Raw genomic sequence first — 20,031 nt, 5'->3', positions numbered from 1 at the left:
CCACCATAGGGCCAGACAATTTATCATTTGACGTGTTCCCTGTTGCCATGGATACATTGCCTCCTTGGCATGCAGTGGAGATAAAGCATTGTCATGTCTCTATCCAAGAGTGGTAGATCAAAGAGCAGTAGTTTTACTACATGAATGGATTTTCTCATGGGCATATTACTTTTAAGGTCTCTGGAAGGATGCTTGGCCAAACGTTGCATTTACATGGTCAGAGAGAACTTACAATGAGGGGCTACTGCGTGAGCATAAAGTCAAAAACGGTCCTCGGTTGATGCGGATACTGCTGTTGAATGTCACTGAAGTTGTAATGGATGACTGTACTGTGTTTCCATTGTATAAACAATACAAAGCACACATATAAATATGTATGTATGTATACATAATTACATTTGGATAAATGGATGTGCATAAATTTCTCAAGGACATTTATTCTCATTCTGGAACCAAGTTATGTTCACAACTTTAGTTTTTTTTTTTTTTTTTTTTTTTATATTGCTATTTAGGTTTAGTTTTTTTTTTTTTTAAGTTTTAGTTTAGTTCTAGTTTTTATTTATTTCAAGTTAATAATTTTAGTGCTTCAACTTAACACTCTGAGGTCTAAAAACGCGCCGGCGCGTTTTGCAGTTTTTTTTTCACATTGCAGCAAAACAGACTTAAAATACTCCGTCATTTTTTATCATAGAGACATAAGTAATATATCAAATGAAACTATAGAATGTCTTCTTTTTTTTGTGTACACTCACAATCAAAATAAAACTTTGTGCTTTTTAAAAATAAATAAAATATACAGGGTGTGCTGTCCTGCCATCTCCGTCTCTGCAAACATCATTCTAAAACGTCACTAAAAGTAACTAAAATAGACGGCTTATACATGCTACATGGACATGAGAGATATGTCTTTGCAAAGCTTTAAGTGTCTACTTTTAAACGAAACAAATAAATTCTAAAAAAAATATTCTCCCTTTATGTAATCAGTATAAAAGTTATTTATTTATTATTATTTTTTTAAATTGCTGCTGCTGTTGATTATTGCCACTGCTGTTGATTATTGTTGTTGATTATTGCCACTGCTGTTGATTATTGCTGCTGCTGTTGATTATTGCTGCTGCTGCTGTTGATTATTGCTGCTGCTGTTGATTATTGCTGTTGATTATTGCTGCTGCTGTTGATTATTGCCACTGCTGTTGATTATAGCTACTGCTGTTGATTATTGCTGCTGCTGTTGACTATTGCTGCTGCTGTTGATTATTGCTGCTGCTGTTGATTATTGCTGCTGCTGCTGCTGCTGATTATTGCTGTTGATTATTGCTGCTGCTGTTGATTATTGCTGCTGCTGTTGACTATTGCTGCTGCTGCTGCTGTTGATTATTGCTGCTGCTGTTGATTATTGCTGCTGCTGTTGATTATTGCTGCTGCTGTTGATTATTGCTGCTGCTGTTGATTATTGCTGTTGATTATTGCTGCTGCTGTTGATTATTGCCACTGCTGTTGATTATAGCTACTGCTGTTGATTATTGCTGCTGCTGTTGACTATTGCTGCTGCTGTTGATTATTGCTGCTGCTGTTGATTATTGCTGCTGCTGCTGCTGCTGATTATTGCTGTTGATTATTGCTGCTGCTGTTGATTATTGCTGCTGCTGTTGACTATTGCTGCTGCTGCTGCTGTTGATTATTGCTGCTGCTGTTGATTATTGCTGCTGCTGTTGACTATTGCTGCTGCTGTTGACTATTGCTGCTGCTGTTGATTATTGCTGCTGCTGTTGATTATTGCCACTGCTGTTGATTATTGCTGCTGCTGTTGATTATTGCTGTTGATTATTGCCACTGCTGTTGATTATTGCTGCTGCTGTTGATTATTGCTGTTGATTATTGCTGCTGCTGTTGATTATTGCTGCTGCTGTTGATTATTGCTGTTGATTATTGCCACTGCTGTTGATTATTGCTGCTGCTGTTGATTATTGCTGCTGCTGTTGATTATTGCTGCTGCTGTTGATTATTGCTGCTGCTGTTGATTATAGCTGCTGCTGCTGCTGATTATTGCTGTTGATGATTGCTGCTGCTGTTGATTATTGCTGCTGCTGCTGCTGATGATTATTGCTGTTGATTATTGCTGCTGCTGTTGATTATTGCTGCTGCTGTTGACTATTGCTGCTGCTGCTGTTGATTATTGCTGCTGCTGTTGATTATTGCTGTTGATTATTGCTGCTGCTGTTGACTATTGCTGCTGCTGTTGACTATTGCTGCTGCTGTTGATTATTGCTGCTGCTGTTGACTATTGCTGCTGCTGTTGATTATTGCTGTTGATTATTGCCACTGCTGTTGATTATTGCTGCTGCTGTTGATTATTGCTGCTGCTGTTGATTATTGCCACTGCTGTTGATTATTGCTGCTGCTGTTGATTATTGCTGTTGATTATTGCTGCTGCTGTTGACTATTGCTGCTGCTGTTGATTATTGCCACTGCTGTTGATTATTGCTGCTGCTGTTGATTATTGCTGTTGATTATTGCCACTGCTGTTGATTATTGCTGCTGCTGTTGATTATTGCTGTTGATTATTGCCGCTGCTGTTGACTATTGCTGCTGCTGTTGATTATTGCTGCTGCTTCTGTTGATTATTGCTGCTGCTGTTGATTATTGCTGTTGATTATTGCTGCTGCTATTGATTATTGCCACTGCTGTTGATTATAGCTACTGCTGTTGATTATTGCTGCTGCTGTTGACTATTGCTGCTGCTGTTGATTATTGCTGCTGCTGTTGATTATTGCTGCTGCTGCTGACTATTGCTGCTGCTGCTGCTGTTGATTATTGCTGCTGCTGTTGACTATTGCTGCTGCTGTTGACTATTGCTGCTGCTGTTGACTATTGCTGCTGCTGCTGTTGATTATTGCCACTGCTGTTGATTATTGCCACTGCTGTTGATTATTGCTGCTGCTGTTGATTATTGCTGTTGATTATTGCCACTGCTGATTATTGCTGCTGCTGTTGATTATTGATGTTGATTATTGCTGCTGCTGTTGATTATTGCTGTTGATTATTGCTGCTGCTGTTGATTATTGCTGTTGATTATTGCTGCTGCTGTTGATTATTGCTCTTGATTATTGCTGCTGCTGTTGATTATTGCTGCTGCTGTTGACTATTGCTGCTGCTGTTGATTATTGCTGCTGCTGTTGATTATTGCCACTGCTGTTGATTATTGCTGCTGCTGCTGTTGATTATTGCTGTTGATTATTGCTGCTGCTGTTGATTATTGCTGCTGCTGTTGATTATTGCTGTTGATTATTGCCACTGCTGTTGATTATTGCTGCTGCTGTTGATTATTGCTGTTGATTATTGCTGCTGCTGTTGATTTATTGCTGCTGCTGCTGTTGATTATAGCTACTGCTGCTGTTGATTATTGCTGCTGCTGTTGATTATTGCTGCTGATTATTGCTGCTGCTGTTGATTATTGCCGCTGCTGTTGATTTATTGCTGCCGCTGCTGTTGACTATTGTTGCTGCTGTTGATTTATTGCTGCTGCTGCTGATTATTGCTGCTGCTGTTGACTATTGCTGCTGCTGTTGATTATTGATGCTGCTGTTGATTTATTGCTGCTGCTGTTGATTTATTGTTGCTGCTGTTGACTATTGCTGCTGCTGTTGACTATTGCTGCTGCTGTTGATTATTGCCGTTGCTGTTGATTTATTGTTGCTGCTGCTGTTGATTATTGATGCTGCTGTTGATTTATTGCTGCTGCTGTTGATTTATTGTTGCTGCTGTTGACTATTGCTGCTGCTGTTGACTATTGCTGCTGCTGTTGATTATTGCTGCTGCTGTTGATTTATTGTTGCTGCTGCTGTTGATTATTGCTGCTGCTGTTGATTTATTGCTGCTGCAGCTGTTGATTATTGCTGTTGTTATAGATTATTGCTGCTGCTGCTGATGATGATTATTGCTGCTGCTGTTGTTTATTGCTGTTATAGATTATTACCGCTGCTGTTGATTATTGTTGTTGTAGATTATTACTGCTGCTGTTGATTACTGCTGTTGTTGTAGATTATTGCTGTCACTGCCAATACATACAGTGATACATTGCAGTGCATGTGCAAGACATAATGCTGCTGCACAAATAGCATATATATAATTACCCATATCAGATCTAAACAGGTGGAGCTGGGGAAGGTGGAGGGTTTCACAGGAACTCTGAAAGTGCATAGCAAACTGCTATAGTGAATGCTAACCAGCCATTTAAATGTTGTAAGCAACAGCTCATTGGCTGCAGATGCGACATGAACCAGTCAGCTTGTGCCAAGTAGTAGTTAATGCTGTGAACATCATCAGTTTGCGTAAGGACCCATCAGCCTGCGCCATCTAGAGTTTCATGACAGAACTAGCCATTTGTCCTATTGTTTGTAATTTGCTTCTTTCATTGTTAATAACAAATATAAAATAAAATACTAAAAATAACTACATCGATTATATCGTTATTGTGAAATAAAATTTCTCATATCGTTAAATAAGATTTTGGTCATATCACCCACCACTACTATCATGTAATTAATTTGATTTAAAGTATTGCAGTAATTGCAATCGTCTGTCTTCCGTCTCTGTGAACTCCATCCCGACTCCCAGTCGAAGTCTGAGGTCTTTCACTGGGTGTCAGACTGGTGCTGTGAGCTGAGCCAGCAAGATCCCTGTGCTGCTGATTTATTTATGGTGACCACTTTCCACAATAACTGTGTTTAAGCAGCAAGAGCAGCTCGTCTGGATGTCGGGTCCAATGGATGACTGGGGTTCTCCGGAGTGTGCGGAGATCAGAACCTTTTTCATGCCACATCAGCTATTGTGTGCAGAGATATATAGATCTTGGAAAGCGAGCATCTGCGCTCCGACGGATGTCCAGGCCCTGCTCTGGCTCTGTGGGTATGCAGGTTGATGTTTCCTGAATAATTCATGAGCCACTCAGCATTTTAAGTGCTCTTTATTGAATTGCACAGGCCTACGATTTACCGACATCACTGGCTGAGAAAATTGCATGTTGCATGTAAAGGAATAGTAAACGGAGACCCAAGAAAATGTAGGATGCTTATTTTGCGAGTGCACTTGACTGTATCCATGTATGTAACGTCCAGTGAAAATAGCGTGGCTGAACCAAAAGTTTGGTTTGGAAAGACCGCAAGAAGCTTTATGAAGGTTAGATTTTTACCTTGTTTGTTCATAGTAAAAAATACTTTTTTTTTTTTTTTACAATTTTTTTTTACAATTACAATTTTTAATCTCAAGTAAATGGATCTGTTTAAAAAAATATTATGTTGTTTATATCTTCACAAAATGTAAACTATGTTATTGCACAGCTCTTTATTTAAAGTTGGATATGTAAGTATGTCCAACTTTATCAGCATAGCAAATCTCAACTGCTTGATTGTGTCACGCTCAGGCTTGGACAAAATGACCAGAACTGAGGTAAAACTCGAACAAAAAGGTTTATTTGCAGATATGGCAGGAACGCAATGCATAAACAGGTAAGCAATTATATTGAGACCATTAGCAGATGCAATAGACTTATATTGTTGACTTTGAGTCTTTGGGGAAAAACTGCCATATAGATTTTTTTAATATTATCTCATAATTTGGCAGCAGGTATTAGGCTGCTGTCACTTTAAGACCTGACGCACGGATCCATTATACTGTTACACATTCATTTTCTTTCTCAATGTTTTGCATTCATTTAAAACATAACTGACAGTGTTTAAATAAATACTCGCCAAGACCGGCATTTTGATATTATTTTGTATTTCACTGTTTAAGCGCAATAAGCAGCAAAAAAGAACTTGATTTAGTACTGAGTGGCAGCTTTATGTGCACGCACTTTGGGTGTGAGCACAAAATCTGCGGGAATGAGTAAAACTGCAATCACACAAAATTCAAGCCCTGTACGAATTTCAAGCCCTACAGACAGAATAGTTGGAGCACACACACACAAACACGAGGGAACAACGTTGAGAACGAGGATTGCAATACGACTTGGATGAGGTAACATCAGTAGTTATCAAGCTGGGAGTTTTTTTTTTTTCCTTTTTCAAGAAATCAGGACAAAATACTGATTAAGAAATCAACTTCTTTTTTCTTTCAGTGCTATTGCCTGTCATGCACCAACTGTTATTTCCCTGTTATTTCATGCATCATCAAAAACCTATTGTGTGTTCATATGTACCCAGTTACTATTACTTAGAAATTTTCTTCACCTCACAAGCTGCTTGGCAACAAGCAAGTAAGTTCTGAAGAATCTGTGATGCACAAAAAAACATTTCAGCATGATGACTGATTTTCATATGTGCTTCATAATTATCTGTTACATCAACCATGCAATCTCACCACTTTTAGTAATTTTAACCTTTTTGTCTTTCATTACTGTGCATGTATTGTGAAATATTGAATGACCACGAGAATTCAAAACATTTATGCATTGAGTCAGTACAAAAAAGTTTACTAGGTCATATAGAAATTAAATATAACTTTCATTGTTTTTATTACCAGATTGAACAGGCTATCAATTTTAATTTGTCAAAATGGCTGAGGTCCAGTGCTGTCATTGGCAAATGGATGGGTAAAAAGCTGGTAATAAAGATTCCTGTGCAGGCAATATACATTTTGTATTTACTAGAATCTATGAAGAGGACAAATCATGTAATGGGACAATCAGAGACAGACACAAGCTTCAGATGAAAAAAAAAAAACACCACTCTGGACAAAATGGAGGGAAACACCACTTTTTTGTTGTCAGAAATGATAGCTATTGCAGATATGAATGTATATTGCTTTGTTATCGCAGCTCTTGTTGATGGAATTGTACCATTTGGGGGAGTTAACTTGGTGTTTTGCTTATTTTCTTTGGCATTTTAGTTTTCACAAAATTAATAAATAGACCTGTCAGACACAATTTCCATTTGAATAGGGACAGAAAATTGACTGACAGAGTTTCCAGGAAGTCAACATTGTGGCTGATCAGATCAGCAGAGTCATTTACTGCCTGACTATGAGCACTGTGTTATTGAGTTGATGATGAGATTCCCCAAAGGCCTGAGATTAGCTGAAGTGAGAATGTTCTCTGCTGGGATTTTAGGAAATTCACGTGATTAACTTGGATTGAATGACCTCAGAGCCACGGGCATCTCAGATAAGACGCAAAGTTCAAACCTAAAGAGGACAGTAAATCAATCGTACCTCTTCCTGCACACATGACACTTATGTCTGATGCTAAGAGGCGGCTTGATTAGATGCTCAGCATTGCTGTTTGGTTAACATATGATAATGAGCTTTGCCGAAAAGAAAAGAAGCATTAAACGTGGATTGAAATGAGAGTACTTGAGTTTAATTTCTCAGCAGTACCTCTCTACTGGACCTGCATGTGAAGACTTCATTTGAATCAGCAGATGAACAGAGTATGATATCCAGAATGACCTCATTTTGTCTCGGCAATCTTACTTGTTCTTGTTACGCTACTCTTCCCTTCAAAGTTTGGGGTCAGTAAGATTTTTTTTTTATATATTTTTTTTACTTTTATTAACTTTTATTCAGCAAGGAGGCATTAAATTCATCAAAAGTGACAGTAAAGACATATGAAATGTTACAAAAGATTTCTATTTCAAATTTCTGAAGGATCATGTGACACTGAAGACTGGAGTAATGATGCTGAAAATTCAGCTTTGATCACAGAAATAAATTATATTTGACTATATATTCAAATAGAAAATGGTTATTTCAAATTGTAAATTTTTTTCACAATTTTTTACTGTATTTTTGATCAAATAAATGCAGCCTTGGTGAGCAGAAGAGACTTCTTTAAAAAGTATTCATTAATCTTACCGATCCCAAACTTTTGAAGAGTAGTGTAAACTGTTGTCATCCTCCTTCTAAGTGATTAATCTTGTTGTTCTGTCCTTGTTTTCTACCTTTGGTCAAAACTATCTTACACCAAGCGTGTTAAACTGTGTTTGCCATTTACAGCCACGAGATGCCAAATTTGTATCTCTACATCATCCATCATGTTCAGTAGTGTCTCCTGTATTCTGTACTGGAACGATAATTTAGAGAATTAGAGTTACATGTAAATGTGGTTGTCACTCACAAAACTTTTCAGTGTGTACGTGGTCATTTTGTTTCAGTTTTTGGTTGTTTGAAACTATTTTTTTTTGTGCCAAATACTGCAAAACTGTCATATAGTAACCCTACGGCACTTAGCAGTGGCCAAAAAAGACTTTAAAATCACTTTTGGGCCAATTCCTCAATGCAAGCTCTGAGATGATGATTTGGATCGAAATATAATTACAACTTTAGTGCATATCAGCAGGGAATTATGGGTGGTAGGAGAAAAACAGACATTTCTGATTTGTACAGCAATAAAATCACAGACTAGTACTGTATAAATACTGAAATTACATCCCCATCTAAAACATTGATGTCCAAATAAGACTTTAGACACCATTAAAGGGTTAGTTCACCTAAAATGGGTTAAAAAAAAATCCCATAATTTACTCATCCTCAAGCCATCCTAGGTGTATATGATTTTCTTCAAACACAATCTGAGTTATATTAAACAATATCCTGGCTCTTCCAAGTTATAAATATGGATATTTTTCTTACAAAAACACATTGCTTTACTTCAGAAGGCCTTCATTAACCCCCTGGAGTTGTATGGATTACTTTTATGATGGATGGATGAATGAATGCATTTTTTTGGGCTTCAAAATTTTGCTATTCACTCCCTTTATAAAACTTGGAAGAGCCAGGATATTTTTAAATATAACTCCGTTTGTATTTGGCTGACAGAAGAAAGTCATATACTGTACACCTAGGATGGCTTGATGTTGAGTAAATCATGGGATACTTTTCATTTTTGCGTAATCTAACCCTTTAAATCGTTTTACCGAATGTATAAACTTTGTGACTGCACAGGAAAATTATGTGATGGGGGAAAAGATAACATCTGAATTTGGCAACACCAATTTCCATGTTGTAGGTTACAGTGTACAAAATCATTTTCAGTTGTTTGGATGGAAGCCGGCTTTATATTCCATTATTCAAGTAAAAACCACCCACATGAAATTTGCTCATCCTTGCCTTGTTTGACATTTTGAAAAAATACGCTATGAAACTTGTCAAATAAATTTGCATGTGATTACTTTGAAAGACCAGAGAACAATATAAAGACAAAGGCGAGGGGAAGTTCACAGACCAGCCTGTGATGGCTTTTACACAAACAGCATTTGTCTTTCTTTGTTCTGCTGTATTTTCTTGTGTTGTGGTTAAAGGGCGTGACATGCGTGCCGTAACTGGATTTGATTCTAATTCGTTCACATATAATACCCCAAGGCTCTCTTTTCTTTTTACATTTTCCTGTGGAGATCATTTAAACTTTTTTTTTTTTTATGCTTTTGCACTTACAGTCCAGATTACAGCAGATTCTCATCACGGCATCTCATTAAAACACCACCACATTCAAACCACTGTGCATGAACAGAGGTGTGTTTGCCTGCTAAATGAGACACGGCAGCAATTGTTAAAACCACAAAATGTTACAAGGGAACTGAATCTGGGGATAAGCAAATGCATATATTTGCTCTTGCTTGAGTTTAATTGTTTGCTTTGCGTAGATAGATACCCTTTTGTTTTTATTTGAGAAACCCATGAGGCCTTTGTATTGTGAAATTGAAATGTAAAAAAAATGCTTGAATTAATAATAAGCTTAAATAACTGTTTGTATTAAGGTTTGTATTAAGGTTTATTTTTATTTTTATAATTTCAAACGTTTTTATTATTTTTAAAGAATTATTTTTAATCACTTTTAGTCACACAACTATTGAAGTGAACTTAATTTAATAGTTCTGCAGGTGCTACAAACAAATTTGTACAGATATTCCATGCCATCTCTCAATTAAAACGATAATGGGTCTTAAATGCTATATTAATTACACATGAATTAGAAAAATGCTGTTAAAATGCTTTGACATTTTAGTTGCATGAATGACTGTGGTCGACCAATCAGCGTCTCTCCATGGATGCTATTTCCAGCACATGATAAAAATTAATTTGAAGCTCACTTTCATCTTTGAAGATTGCATGATCAATAATATTTTCAGGCCCTCGATTTTTTTTAAAGTAATTATTTAATCAGTGGAAGGTCCTGTGAGTGGCATTTTTAATTAGTTACGTCGTCTTCAATTATTTTCAGGTTGTTCGATGACATCTTAGTCATCCTCGAGTCTTCTAACCGCACATGAGCCATAATGCTTTCGATTGGGTTCTGCCTTTCATGACCCTCATTACTGCAGTTATCATTAATGAACATGACCCAGTATCATAATTAAAAACATAAGATTTTGCATGTCTTTCCAAACTCGTTTCCTCTTGACAATCACAGTTGTTTTCTTTAAAGCCTCACACTGCATTTTGTCAATGATGTATGTACACGTCAACAGAAATGTCAATATCTTAAGTTATTAGCTGAAATGTGATTCATGTACAGCTGACTTATGAAAGTCAGCATGTTTGCAACCCGTTTAACTCACGTAATCTAGCAATCAAGCATATTTCCAAGTGAATCCGCATGTTCATCAAGAAAAAAAGATATACATGTAGAGTGGGGCTTTTTCCTTATGCATAATATTTTGGTTCAATATCGGTTACTAATACTAGAGACTTTTTTAAAGTATTGGCATTAGCTGATATTGTATATTTAATTGTGCATGCATATTTGGGTGTGAGCAAAAACATGCCGTTTTTGTGTGTGTCCCTTTAAATGCAAATGAGCTGCTGCTCCTGGCCCCCTTTCCAGAAGAGGGCGGAGCTTTAACAGCTCAACAACAACAAAGCTGGAGAATCTCACGCAGCCAAAATGAGGATTGTCAGTAACGGTGTTCAGCCTTACATTGTTCAAACCGGAGTCGACACTGATGGAGAGACTCAGGAAGAAGTTACAATATTAGAATGAAACTGGACATTTCTGAATGGTTAGTGGATAAATGTGATGGCAGGATTGCTTATGAGACATTGTTGACGCTACAGCTGCTCATACACAGAGAAAATGGCGGACAGTGTACAACTCGCTGAGGGCGGAAACTATTATAATGCAGGGCTGTCAGTCAGTGGCTGTGGGCGGGGCCTGATCAGTGTGACATCACACTGCTCAGAGAGTCTAATGAGACTGCTTTGGTTTAATGGGGATTAAAAAAAGGAGTGGGTGGATTTTTATCATTGTAGGGCGGTTGTGTTCACACACTCCCAACACACATTTATGTCCAAACACCATGTAAAAGTGGATTTTTGATAATAGGTGGATTTTGCATAATAGTTGCCCTTTAATATCTGTTATTTGAAAATGGCTTATTGGTATCATAATTTTTATATCAGTGCATGTCTGTTTTTTTTCACAATTGTATCATGCACAATATGGCCGTGAACATGTGTGAAGAAAGTAAATAGGTTTGATTTTGATTTCATGCTGAGTTCAGAGAGAACACGAAACAGCCCCTCAGGGTTAGATTTATCAAAGCCGTCCATGAACTCAATGTTGTTTACATTTGTATTTTTAGTGCTGCTATTAATGCAGGAATCAGGAGGTTAGACATAGAATGAAAGAAAACCTTTATGTGAACCACCTTTCAAAGCGAACCACAAACCGTTCCTGTGATAGCAATGCTGATAAATGGATGGGTTTACTTTGAAGCTGTCATGTTAAGGGGAGCGGACACCTGGTTATCTTGATCAGAGCCTCGAGGTCATGCGCTCTGGCCTGCGTCTGGAGTCACGAGTGATGGCGATTCTGTGTGACATGACACATCTTTGACATTTAATTTCACCCATCAGATAATAGCTAAGAGGTGGATGGTAGATCATTTGTGTCACTTTGGAATAAATCTGTAGAGAATGTGGGTTTTGTAGGATAAAAACGAAGGTTTCAGCCACTGAAACAGTGAACAATTGAGCTAAATATGGCTCTGCTGTATTTTGTGGGACAAAATGGTTTGATTTATCTGCTATGCATATTCTTAAAAAGATCCACTTTGAGTGTTTTTCCATGTTGCTCAGTCTACCGTGCTGAAATTCGGCACAGCTGTTGGGATTTTTTCAAACTCTTTCAAAGCATTTGTGTGAGTAAATACATCACACTTTAGTACTCTGACTATATGTAACTCATGTTCCTTCAGAATATTATGACACTCTCAAAAATGCAAAGCAATGATGCACATAAATTATTCATTTAAATCATGGTCTTATCAAGAGGAAAGGGAAAAACCTAGATAGATACTGGTGAGTTTTATGTTGGTGGACAATAAATGAGCTGGCATTTGTACCAAACCTTGGCTGTGCTGTTTTTTAAGAGTTGTGAGTCATCCTTCTGTAGAACTAAAAATAGATTCAATCATTTGGCAGCTCTGGACTTTGGATCATTTAAAAAACAAAAGTAACCTCTATGGGTATCGTCTTAAAAAAATAACTTTTTAATATTTTGTATGTAGTACTGGCCAAAAGGAAAATTGACTTTTTCACACGTTAACACAAAAATGTGTCAAAGGTGACCTATTATGCCCCTTTTTACAAGATGCAATATAAGTCTCAGAATGTGTCCCCAGATTGTGTCTGTGTAATTTCAGCTCAAAATACCCCATGGATTTTTTATTATACCATGTTTTAACTGCCTATATTTGGGTGGGAGAAAAAAATGCACTGATTTGGTGTGTGTACCTTTAAATGCAAATGAACTCATGCTCCCCGCCCCCAAGCTTGCGATTCCAATACAGTGAGGCATAAACAATACAGGAGAAGATCACACAGTGAATATAACTCTTAAAATGTATCATTACAAACTGTTCGTGATGCAGCATATCAGATCATGTAGGTATGGCATGTATTTTGTGGATGTTTGCTAACATTCGATTCTGAATGAGTTTGGCTAACGTGGCTAAAGCTACACACCATTGGAGAGACTCAGTATGAATGAAGATGCATTTATGAATTATACAGACTGCAAGTGCTTTCGGGTTAAAAATTAAAATAATGATATGACCAAAGACTATAGAATAACACAAGACGTGTCACTCGTATTGTTTTGAATGGGAGAACGTGTAACGCGCAATATGGCGGAATAAGTCCCGCCTTCTAAATAAGAACCAATCGCCGACTGGTAAAGTCATCGCGTCACTTCAGCGGCCGTTAGAATCACCGGTTTCTATAGAAACAGTCAGACGCGCGCCTCCGAAGAGACGCGCATTTAGGTCTGCGCATGCGCATTAGCTTGATCCAGCCTGAAAAATACAGTTTTTTTTGTCATGATTCGAGCGTTTAGAAACTAAATTTATGAGCTGGTTGTTGTTAGATGTCATTGGTGATTTCAAATATGAAATTTTATTCGTAAGGTTGGCGAACAGTTTTGGAGAATTTGATGTTTCCCCATTCAAAGTGATTGCATGATGCCCAGGATGCCCGAGAGGCGTTTCAAAGATGGCCGCCGAGTGAAATGACTTGTCTTAAAGGGGACATATGACTCTGGTCTCTGTGAATACAGTAAGAAACAATATTAAATTTAGCCACATTTAACAGCAACGTGCTAACGAAACACATTCAGAAAGACAATTTGAACAATAACAAAATATGAAATTGGATCATGAACAGTTGATATTGACCATCTTTGAGAATCGACTTCTGGGATGGTCGTTCTTGAGTGGGTCAATGACGTGACGGGTCATTTTTTTTTTTTTGTCTAAAGGTCTTAATAATAATAAATAAACAAAGATATGACATGGTATGTAAGGTAGTACAACTTTTATTGAATCCTAAAGGTTTTAATTATATTTTGCTATATATAAAGGTATTTTAAATTTTTTAAGTGTCAAAAGGTCATTCGGTTTAACCGTCCAAAGCCCAAAACAGCCATTTCATCTGTGATTAAAATATCTTCAAATGTAATAAATGTATGTATTTTTTTTATTCTGGCATGATTTTATAACATCATATATCAACATAGTGCAAAATAGTATTAAAATTATGTGTAGAAGTCGTTGCTTTGTTATGAGAAAGAATGTCCGGAAAAAATGAATTTCATTGATGTCATTCGGAGTAACCGATATAAAGGGACCATTTTGGATCTATTCATGTGCTCGATATCATGTGACAGGATGTGACATCATTTAGACACCTGCAAAGGACCACATAGTCATGAAGCAAAGTAACTAACTCTCTTTTAACTATTTGAAAAATTCATGTTTTCACTTGATCATACGCATGTCCCGAAACATCAGGTCATTTTGTATGTATATTGCATAGTTGTTCTTGGAATCCACTGTTTTATTTGTGATAATGTAATGAAACATGCCAAACTGTACAGACATAATTTTAGTCGTACCAATAAATTATGAACGCATGCAAAAACGAGAGAACTGACTAAATATTAATAACTATGTTGTAGTCAATGTATGCTTTTTCCTGTGAGCTTTTTGTTTATGCATTTTTTTTTTTTTGAATAGTAAAATAAAATCTGTAGCTGTAGTTTGCTTTTTTTATAAATATGTTTTTGAGATAAATACCTTAACCAAGTTTAGTGTTTTGTTATCATAAAATACTGCTATCATATCAATATTTTCCTCATATTTTGATGGTTTAATCAAACTTGTAGGGTTATTAAAAACAAAAAAAGCAAGGTGATGATGCACATAAATGAATCATTTTAATTATGGTCTTGTCAAGAGGAAAAGGAAAAACCTAGGTAGATACTGATGAGTTTTATGTTGGTGGACAAGAAATATAATCAGTTATTAATATTTCGTTGGTTCTCTCTTATTTTTGCACGTGTTCATAATTTATTTGTACGACAACAATTATGACCACAGACTCCACACAAATTAATTATTTTCCTCATATTTGATGGTTTAATTGAACTTGTAGGGTCATTAAAATCAAATGTCCCCTCCGGACATGAAAAGATGAAGTTAATATGACTAAATAAGCTGACTGTTGAGCTGTGAATTCTTTTCTTTAAAATTCTCAGAAAGTCATTTTCACTTTCAATCGTCTGGCAGCACCTCACTTTGAGGCAAATTATTACACAGGAGAAACATATCTCCAAACAAAAAGCCCGTAATCCTCTTTATTCGGCTCTTTAAAAGTGAGTCTTCCGCAGGGATAATGCATTAGGCCAGGTTTGACACAGTCAGTGTACAGCTTTGCTGGTGTTTTTTCTGGCTCTGCCTGCATGAGACTGGCCTTACGCACCCTCTGTAATTTTAGAGCTTTTCATGGACAGAGATGGTGAACAATGATGAAAAGCCACAGTGGTTTGCCTCTCTCCACATCACCTCTTACTTTTATATTTTTTTCATGGGTTATATCAGGTGTTTGAAGATGAAGTGCACATAAAGGACGTGTTGTGCTTTAATTTTATAGTAATTATATTAGGTTCTGAATAAATTGAATTGAAAACAACTCATGCATCAGATAAACAGTATCTTGCTTAATCAAGTAAGGATATCTTAAAGGCAAAAATGAAAGTTCCAATCCAAACCCATATGACTTCCTCTTTTCCTTGGATCAGAAGCGGCGAGTTTTTAAGAATATCCTTTTTCAATTTCTTTTTCATTGAAATGAAAGTGAATGGAGAGCGTGCCTGTCAAAATGATGGGAAAAAAAGCACCATTAAAGTAGTTAAAAAAATCCACCTTTTGTGTTCCACAGAGGAAAGAAAGTTGGGTTTAAAATGAGTAAACGACAACAGAATGTTAATTTGAGAGCGAGCTATTCCTTTAATTTAGGTTTAGGAAGCTGTTGAAATCCATTAAATTGGTAATTAGTAAGTATGAAGGCCCATTCACACAAAGAACGATAACTATAACGATAACTATATTAGCCTCCATATACCAGCAGACGATATCGTTGTTATAAGCGCAAGCTGCAGTTTTGTCTTCTGCCACTTTAAATGCTCGAGCTCTTAAAGCAGGATGGATTATGATTGGCTGTCAAGGTTTTTATCATTCATTAGCTGGAAAAAGGTGTTCCTTAAGTGATTCCAATGATAATGTTTCTCTGTGTGGTGTGGACTCTGCTATTCTTTTATTTTTGAAACTTTATCATTATTATCATCCTTAACAGTTAGAATAATTTCTGCTCAATTTTAGAAATGTTTTACCCAGATGATTTCAGTTTTCAGTGCAACCAAATCAGTAATGTTTAATTTAAAGTGTCTGATAATCAGTAAGCAGGGCAAATTTAATTTTTATTATATTTCTCATTTGACACATTAACACAATCTACTACAACAATGAAATCATATGCACTGAATATAGTTTGTTGTTGTTGCTAATTCTTTTCGACTGGGTGAATCGTGAGAATAAATAATTCTTTGAACCCTTAAAGGGTTAGTTCACCCAAAAATGAAAATTCAGTCATTAATTACTCACCCTCATGTCGTTCCACACCTGTAAGACCTTTGTTCATCTTCAGAACACAAATTAAGATTTTTTTGATGAAATCCGAGAGGTATATACACTAGACAGCAATATAATCAACACTTCAAAAGGTCCAGAAAGGTACTATAGACATCGTTAAAACAGTCATGTGACTGCAGTGCTTCAAACTTAATGTTATGAAGAGACGAGAATACTTTTTGTGCACGAAAACAAAACAAAAATAATTACTTTATTCAACAATCTCTGCTCTTCTGTGTCATTCTCATACGTTGTTTACGTCAGAACGCTGACTCATTATTGAACAGCTCCTGCGTCAGCATCACACGCATGTGTCGTGCCGATCACGTGATCAGCTTTGGCCAATCCTGAGCTGGCATTCGGACGTAAACACCTTCACTGTGATTACTGCGTCACCTGTGTAAGGATAATGACAAGGAAGAGAAGAGATTGTTGAATAAAGTCTTTATTTTTCTTTTGTTTTCGTGCACAAAAAGTATTCTCATCTCTTCATAACATTAAGGTTGAAGCACTGCAGTCACATGACTGTTTTAACAATGTCTTTAGTACCTTTCTGGACCTTGAAAGTGTTGATTATATTGCTGTCTATGGACGAGTCATATACCTCTTGGATTTCATCAAAAATATCTTAATTTGTGTTCTGAAGATGAACGAAGGTCTTACGGGTGTGGAACGACATGATGGTGAGTAATTAATGACAGAAATTTCATTTTTGAGTGAACTAACCCTTTAAACTAACCTAATGTTTATTATTATTACTAATATTATTAATAGATAATTTTATTAATGATGTAAATGTATTAATTAATAATGAAGTATTAAAAAATATATGATCAGTTAGTCATGGCAACATGTTTTACATCACTTTTAATAATCAAAATAATGTAATAAATTTAAACTAAGTTATATGAGATTCAACTCAATTTTTAAGTTTATATTATTCAATATATTTAATATATTTTTAATATAATTTAATTTAACTTGTACATGCAATTTGATTATACTTGAAATTTTAAGGAGGCCAACTGAATGTAAGTTTTTAGTTGAAATAGGTGGCATTTTTTTACAGTGTGTAAAAACACCTTTGTACATCCCTGACATGCTCTATGTCGAGATCAGGGACCTGCGGTCTAAATCATTGGTGTTAAAATGTCTGTCCCTCACCTTAAACCCATGCATGTAGCACCTCAGGCCACAGTCTCGTGAGAATAATTGTAGTTTTATCGAGGTGTCTCGCAGCCAGCTCAATGCCACTCATTCTGACAGCGAAACCATTGGCTCACAATCCCCTTATTTGTCTTTCTCTGACAGTCTGAGAGCACTTTCAGTGAATGTTTTATTTTACAGAAGGAATAGTTATAGAGTTTGAACCCATATAACGGGATTTAATGGTTTAAAACCTAGGATCAGATTATACAGCATAATTTATTCAGCTGTCCTTGATAAAAACAATCATTCAAAGTCAAGGTGGACAGACTTTGATAGAACAAAGTAAATGAGTAATATTTTCAAAATGATCTGAAATATACTTTATGCTTGCAATACAACTATTGTGAATTCTGTTTGAAAAACAGTAGTCAGTTGAGCTCTTTTTTACACACTCAAAAAAATGATTTTTTGATGCTGTTCACTTTATGTAAACAACTTATTTTGATTCAACACCATTGTATTAGGTTTCTGGTTCAAATTTAATTGCTTCATGTTAATTTGACTTAAAACAATTACTTTTTGACTTAACTTGATGTTTTCATATTAAAATAACATGTTTCAATCAAGTAAACTCAACCAGGACTCAATCAAACAAGACTTTCACAACCCATCATGCTTTGCAAAGGGGCTGATCTAGGAGTGTAAATGTTGAAATAAACTGTTATTTTAAGCAGTTTTTAGCAACATGAGAAAATGGAGAGACTTTTTAATGTTTACTGTTCTATTATGTTGGTATCTAAAAGTTTCTGTTATGTTAATAGTTTTGGGGTTACCATCGTGGTGAAGTGTAGAACATGTGCTTGGGTTGAGGACCTGCTAACAACAATTAAAGTTGTTTTAATAATAAAAACAACTATTTTGGGCATGCCATAAAGGGAATATACCCATCTTCTGGCTAACGCCTAACAAAAAGAGACTTTGCAGAGTGAAGATTTTGTAAAAGTTGTGAAAATGGTTCTTGAATGTGTCCAATGTGTCTTGAATGCTAAAATTAAGTTAACTTTATGTGCAAATTTTATTTCAACAAACAGAAAAATTAAGTAGTTTGTACAAAGACTAGTCTTGTTAGATCTACGTAATAAAATTATGCAAAAGAATTCATTATATTTTTTAAGTAAATCAAGCATATAATTTTTATCAGTGCATTAGAGCCAGTGTTTTGTGCCTTTCAACACATTCTGGCAAGGTAAAAAGACTTCTTTTACACACATCTCCTTTACTTGCCCTGCTCCAAGCTGCAGGTCTTTGAAAACCTTGCGAACAAAAAAATAAAATAAAAAGAACTTTAAAGCAAATACCCATGGAATGGTGGCTTTCTGAGAGAATATAGGTAAAATAAACGTAGGCTGAGACATATTCTCCCTGAATTTTTTTGGAACTCGACTCCAGATAGAATAGTCAGAAATGCATCTGTTTTACTTTAAGAAAACAGACCATTTTTCCTGTTTTAAAACAGTTCCCTTTTTAATGTAATTTTACTTTTCACTCCGTACTTGCAGTTACGCCTGGAGACTAGTTTCCGTCTTGTTTGTCATTGACTTGCATCAGACTGGAAAACAAGGCTTTTTTTTTTTTTCACACAGATGCTGAGGGACCTACATAAATTCAATTTTGTGCTAATCTCTTTGATTTGACAAATATGCCTTTCGGTGAAAAAAAAAAAAAAAAAACTCCAATCAAGAAACATTTGCTACAAATTTTAATTGCACTATACAGTTTCTAGAACAATTCTGTCATATTGCAGCATGCAGAGAACAGTGCGAAAAACCACACAACGCTGCGCGAATCCTCAAATTATCCACCCAAACTCAGCGAGACAGTCTTAAAGTCAAGTGTTAACCTTACATGACCAGAGGAAGGAACAAAAAAGAGCATTTTAGAATTGTTGGGGTTTGATGTTCATTTTTTCACCCCACACTGTGAGCACAGCACAGATATATTCATCCTTTGAAATGTTTTTGACCAAGTTTCCTTCACAAGAAGCGTTGAGGTCAGTGCTCGTCTTTCTATCTAGAGTCTATCTCGTATTCCTTTTCAAATGTGCTGTGTAAATCCCTGACCCATATCTCATTCCCTTTCACACGCGTCTGTAGTATAATCAATGAATATGAATGCATATGGCAATAAATGAATGAATAAGTTAATTAGCAAATAGTCATTTCATGAAAGAATGACTGGGTGTTTTGAATTGAGAGTATGTGATGAAACAGTACATGGCACAACACACGCTTTTACATGAAAAAGTGGCAATAATTGTTTGTAATCAATGTTTTTGTACTCTGTGAAAACAACAACAACAACAAAATGAGTACAAGCACTTATTTACACGACAAAACTTTTCTTTCCTCATGGTGTCTTCCTG

This window comes from Megalobrama amblycephala, linkage group LG9, assembly GCF_018812025.1.
Source record: "Megalobrama amblycephala isolate DHTTF-2021 linkage group LG9, ASM1881202v1, whole genome shotgun sequence".
Taxonomy (NCBI): Eukaryota; Metazoa; Chordata; class Actinopteri; order Cypriniformes; family Xenocyprididae; genus Megalobrama; species Megalobrama amblycephala.
This window is presented reverse-complemented; position numbering follows the sequence as displayed.